Raw genomic sequence first — 6,352 nt, 5'->3', positions numbered from 1 at the left:
TCCATTGGTTATGCTTATATGGATGCATACAAGTCCTTCGGTTGATCTCTTACTCCCCTCCCTTCTGCCCCCCAACCCTCTCTGGCCTTCCCGCTGCAGTTTGACAATCAGTTTGAGGCAGCTCTGCCTCTGTATCTATTATTGTTCAAAAGTTTGTAATGGTCTTTATTATCCATGAATGAGTGAGATCATGTGGTATTTTTCCTTCATTGACTGGCTTATTTCACTTAGCATAATGCTTTCCAGTTCCATCCATGCTGTTGCAAATGGTAAGAGTTCCTTCTTTTTTACAGCAGCATAGTATTCCATCGTGTAGATGTACCACAGTTTTCTAATCCATTCATCTACTGATGGGCACTTAGGCTGTTTCCAGATCTTAGCTATGGTGAATTGTGCTGCTATGAACATATGGGTGCATATATCCTTTCTGATTGGTGTTTCTGGTTTCTTGGGATATATTCCTAGAAGTGGGATCACGGGGTCAAATGGGAGTTCCATTTTTAGTTTTTTGAGGAAACTCCATACTGTCTTCCATAGTGGCTGCACCAGTCTGCATTCCCACCAGCAGTGCACGAGTGTTCCTTTTTCTTGAGGAGGTATATTTAATCAGGTCTTTCTTCATCTTCAATTTATGACACTTTTTGGTGGCTTAGTTGGAGATCTTTGTCTTAGAATATTGATGTGTTCTGCTGGATCCTTGTTCCTAGTGAAAAGTGTCTTTCTGCCTGTTTGGTTCTTGCAGGTGGCCCCTCTTGCAAGCCTGAGGGAATGGCTGGTTCCTTATCTTCTCATTTCCAAGCCCTCCTTTAATCTTTCATTGTGTTTTCACAGGGCAGAGGTTTGTCTGAGAACCAGGGGCCACTCACCACAATCGCTGTTTCTGTTCATGTGATTTTTCCCCCATCTCTGTTTATGCCCTTCCTTCTCCAGCACTGGCATAGCTTGGGGCAAAATAATTTCAAAATAATTTCCTGCCTTTTGCAATCCTCCTTCTCTAAAAAAAAAAAAGTCTTCCTCTTCTCCTCCCCAGCCAACCTCGTAGGGTTGTCCTTTGACAACTTTGCCTATACTTGTCCACAGCCTCTTCATGGAGCTTTTCATGTGCTCTGGGCTCAGACCTGGAACCAGGAGCCTGAAAGAGCCTCCCCTTCCCAGGGCAAAATGGCTTCGGTAGTTCTTAACATTTCTCATATTGGCTTCTGTTCTCCTTTACATGAAGAAACAGAGGTTTGCCAATTTCTTCTTGTTTGCTGTTGGTATCACTGAGAGGAATTGACCTCCAGGCCAATTGGCTGTGAGGACCAGCTGCGTCTACATTGGGAGAACTTCTGTGCTGGAGACATCCTTATGGGGCAGGACTTGCTTCAGTGGGGCTTTGGTGCTCACTGAGTCTGCCCCTTGAGTGTGTCTCTTATGGATGTGAAGAGTTGTAATCTGGTATGGTCTCACACTGACCACTGGGTACACTGGCTCTTGGATCTCCAAGGAGGTGAAAAGTCAGCCACTGCCTGAGGCTACCCAGCAGGAGCTACAGAGAGATCTGCAGATTCCTCCTCTTTGTTTGTGGTTTGGAAATGCCCAGATGAAGCCCAGCTGTGAAGCAATGCAGGCTGCTGCTGCTGGGGCTTAGGCCTTCTTTTGGAAGCTCTGGAGCTCTCTGACCCAGCTGCAGTTTAGGTTTTAGGTTGCAAAAGGACAGGCCATTCATATGCAAAAGCTGCTTCCCACAGCTTGGGTGGGGTTGTAAATTGGGTGGGGAGGGGTCTCAGGGAATCACCAGGGCGGAGCAAGCAACAATAGCTGCCAGTCAGCCCTGCCCCGGAGAGGTCCCCAGGTCTCTGTGTCCCGCAGCCCCATGCAGGAACAATGATCGCTGTGAGCACCTCTGAGAGAAAGACGCACTTGTGTTCCAGCCAGATGCCAGACAGTCCAGTTTCTCCCCATATGGGTCTGGGTCCCCAGAGTCTAGCCCAGAACTGGAGTTCAGAGCAATTGGGAGCTTGTATCTCCCTCCCGATTGAAAAAAACAACAGCGCACCCAGTTGCCAGCCTGTTTAGCATGCGCCTCCACACCTCCGCTCCTACCAGCAGTCTCAATGCGCCTTTTTCTTTCCTTCTATTGTAGAACTTCCACTCAGCCAGCTTTCCCGTGGTTCTGGATGATATTTGTTTTGTCTTTTAGTTGTAGTTTTGATGTGGTTGTGAGAGGCAGCAAGTACAGGTGTTTACTTATGTCACCATCTTGGTTGTCCCAATTTCTTCTTGTTGTTGTTGAATTCTATTTTAATTCCTCTGTGGTTGCAGAAAAATTTTTGTATGATTTCAATCTTTTACATTTTATTGAGATTTATTATGACCTAGCATACCATTTATTCTAGAAAATGTTTCTTGTGTGCTTGAAAGCAAGTGTATTCTGCTATTGTTGAGCAGAGTGTTCTATAACTATCAGTTAGGCCAAGTTGGTTGATAATGTTGTTCAAGTCTCCTTTTCTTACTAATTTTCTGTCTAAATATTTTTATTAATACTCAAGAGAGGAACATTAAAATCTCCAACTGTAATTGTTGAGTTTCCTTTCAATTCTGTTCATTTTTGCTTCATGTTTTTTTGAGGGCCTATTGTTAAGTGCATATCCATTGTAAATTTTATAATGGCAGAGCTGGGGTCTGGCCGATCGGGGCTGGGTGAGATGGGCTGGACATACCCTGGAGCCCTCCCACAGTCCCTCCCCGGCCCTGATCGTACACCAGTGGGGTCCCTCAGCCTGGCCTGCACCCTCTCGCAATCCGGGACCCCTCGGAGGATGTCAGAGAGTTGCTTTCAGCCCGATCCCCGCAGGCCAGGCCAAGGGACCCCACCGATGCACGAATTTGTGCACTGGGCTTCTAGTAATAAATATGATTCAGAAGACTTGGCTAAATATGAAGGTCTTGAGTATGCTTGAAGAGACAACCCAATATTTCCGGTTTCCAATGTCCAGTTTTAGAATAAATGACTTCCCTTTGAACACTCCTGCTGGAAGTAGAAAATGGTAGACAACCTTTCATTCAATGTGAGCCCAAGATTCTTGTTCACGTGGCCTAAGGGTGTAAGACACCCACAGCCAATAGTGTGGGCAGAGGGGATGTCAGGTTGGTTTTTATAGCATTTGTAGAAAATGAAATGTGAATGACTGAACTGTTCATATGAGACAAAGGAACAAGGGAAATGTTTACTGCAGAGCCATTCTAATATGCAAATGGTAGTGTCTTTTTGAGTCTCCAGTAGAAGAGGGCATCTTAAGTAACTGTCAGGTCACTAGCTCTTCCAAAGTAGGAGTTTCCCTCTGTTCTAGGTTTGAAAGCCTGCAGACAAGATAGGAGAAAAAAATAACATAATACCAGCAGCCAACATTTATTGAGTCCTTTCTATATGCCCAGCCCTGGGCTAAGCATTTACACACATACGTTAATGCCTTTAAAAATTTAAAGTGTTATTTCTCTTTTTTTTGTAAAAGAAGAAACAGACTTAGAGAGGTTAAATAACTTATCCGAAGTCACACAGCCAATAACCCGAATCCAAGACAAATCTGCCTCAAGCATGTTATTGATTTTTTGTTTCTAAATGACATTCTGCACTTTGATCATGAACAAATAAATGTGAGGGGGTCACTGCCCTCAGTCTAGGAGGGCTGGTCTCTCCACATGGGAACACTCCACTGTTCATGCTGCAACTAAACCTCCACTTGTACAATTTCATGAGGGCTCATGATACCTCCTCTTCTCAAATTGCCACCCAGATATCACTGTGTGAAATGATAAGACGAGGTTAATTATATCTTGCCTTTCAGAGTCATTTTGAGGATTAAGAAAGATAATATCGGTGAAGAGCAGGGTATCATGGTAAGCTAGGGACAAATGGCAGTTTTAAACATGTTCCATCCTATTACTGAGTTCTTGTGACCTCTATTATTTATATTTCTATCTCTACTTCTTTTCTCTAAGCCAATTCCCCATCAAAGTTGTAATCCCATACATTTTTTTAAATTGGCATTTAGAGTACACTTTAAAAAATCCAGGTAATTTTATCTACTTGATTTGTCCAACCACTGTGCACTCCTCTCATTCCAGTTAAACCAGGATGGTTTACAAATCCATAAACATGATTTGATCTTCCCCTGTATTACTCATTTGTGTTTTTAAAAGGTTGTAGATGAGAACCTGGGAAGACTAGAGAATTTTATTTCCATCACAGGGATCTGCAGCTCAGGTTAAAATCAACCTCACCTTTCAGTCTCTATAGAGATCAACACCTATCCTAGAAATTGCTAGAAGGGAAAGCACATCCTGGAATGTCCTCCCCATCTTCTCCCACGAGCAATTCCTACTTACTCAAGGCTCTCTTTAAGCGTCATCTCCTCCAGGAAGCCTTCTCTGAGTCCCTCCCATGTGAGGTGACTGTCCTCTCAACTCCACAGCCTGCATGCTTCCCATCCTTTAATATCATTGTGCCTGGTGATCTTTCTCCATAGACTATGCTCCTTGAAGGCAGGGACACTATTTTCATTTCTGTACCCCACCCATAGCACCATGTCCAGCTCATAGGAAGTGTTCAATTATGCTTGTGGGATGAATGTCACATAGTTATTTGCTGCCTGAAGGAAAGGTGCATTTGTCAGGCATATTTGCCCCTTATAGCAAGTTGTTTATATTGTTCCTGCGTGGATGTCAAAGGGAATGCTCCATTATACATTCAGGAAACCTTACCTGCTAGATGAGATACTAAGGTCTGTCTTTTTTTCCTAGTTTACCTTAAGGTTTGCTCATGACTTAAAACAAATGAACAAAGAAGCAAAACACACACACATACACACACATGAACATGCACACATGAGCATGTCCTTTTACTGTTTTTCATTATTATATAAGCAAAATATACTCATTATAAGACATTAGAACACATAAATAACAAAAAATGAGGACATGATCATAAGCATAATTTTATCACTCAAAGATAAAATATTAATATTTTTCTGACCATACATGCAGACTTTTTTTTATACATGTATATGCTTTAAAAATGGGTCACAACTTCTGGTCAAGGTGGCAGCATAAACATGGTACTCACCTCCTCCCACAACCACATCAAAATTACAACTAAACTACAGAACAACCATCATTCAGAATTGCCTGAAATCTGGCTGAATGGAAGTCCTCCAACTACGGAACTAAAGAAGAAGCCACATCAAGACTGGAGGAGTGGAGATACAAAATGGGCTGGTCCCACACCCACATGTGACAGATAAAAATTGGGAGGGATATCTAGGCTGTGGAGGTCCCCCCTGAGGAGCGAGGGGTCTCAGCCCCACACCAGGTCCCCAGTCCAGGATTCCAGTGCCAAGAAGAGAAGTCTCCATAATTTCTGGCTGTAAAAAACCAGTGGGAGTGGGGCTGAATGAGGAGAAGGCTGCTGGAGTCCCAGGCAGTTTCTCTTAAAGGACCCACCCACTCCTGAGCTGCAGCGCTGAGGCAGCAGCTCAAAAGGCACCAGAGACATATGGGGTGAGAGCTAAGGGGCAGCTTTCTCCCAGACAGAAGTGCTGGCAGGGGCCATTGTTCCTCTGATAAGCCCTGATCCCAACAAAGCAGGCATGTAGGTGCCATACTTGAGACTCCAATAACCTGGCTCACACTGTTTGCCCCACCCTGATGATTTCCTGAGACCCTGCCCTGCTGGGGTCCAGCCCCAGCAGGTCCAGGGGTCCCCAAAGGTGTGGACGGAGTTGGCGATGAAGGAATGACACGGAGACAGCGTTCAGCTGATCAGCATAGCAAGGTTCCCCAGCCAAGATCTATCCCGGATCTCCAGTCAGGTTCTCTTGCCAGGTTCTATCCAGGTTCTCCTGCCATGTTCTGTCTAGGTTCTCCAGCGATGTTCTGTAGCCAGGTTCTGTCCAGGATCTTTTGCCATGTTCTCTTGCTAGGTTCTCTCTCTAGGTTCTGTGTCTAGGTTCTGTGTCTAGGTCCTGTTGTTCTGTTGTCTTGTTACATCTGTATTTATACCAGTTGATTCCAATCCTATCAATCTCTATTCCATAGGTTGGGGCGTTTCTTATCTCCATTCCAGGGGGTAAAGATTATGTAGCTTAAGTGTGATTGTTTGTAGTTAAAGTGATTAACTACCCGCCTGGCACTTAGTTAAGGGGTTTTATCCCCTCCCTAACTTCAGGGAAAAATCCCTACCTGGGGAAACAACCTTTCTCGGAGAGGTGACCTTGGTTAAAACACATAGCGCCAAGAAGGTGAGCAAACGTATTAAGAACAGTATGCCATATACGCCAGGTCCCTTGAAACATATGCTGTGCAGATGTTTCTT

This window comes from Myotis brandtii, unplaced genomic scaffold (genome assembly GCF_000412655.1).
Source record: "Myotis brandtii unplaced genomic scaffold, ASM41265v1 scaffold364, whole genome shotgun sequence".
Taxonomy (NCBI): domain Eukaryota; kingdom Metazoa; phylum Chordata; class Mammalia; order Chiroptera; family Vespertilionidae; genus Myotis; species Myotis brandtii.
Note: the sequence above shows the minus strand (reverse complement) of the source record.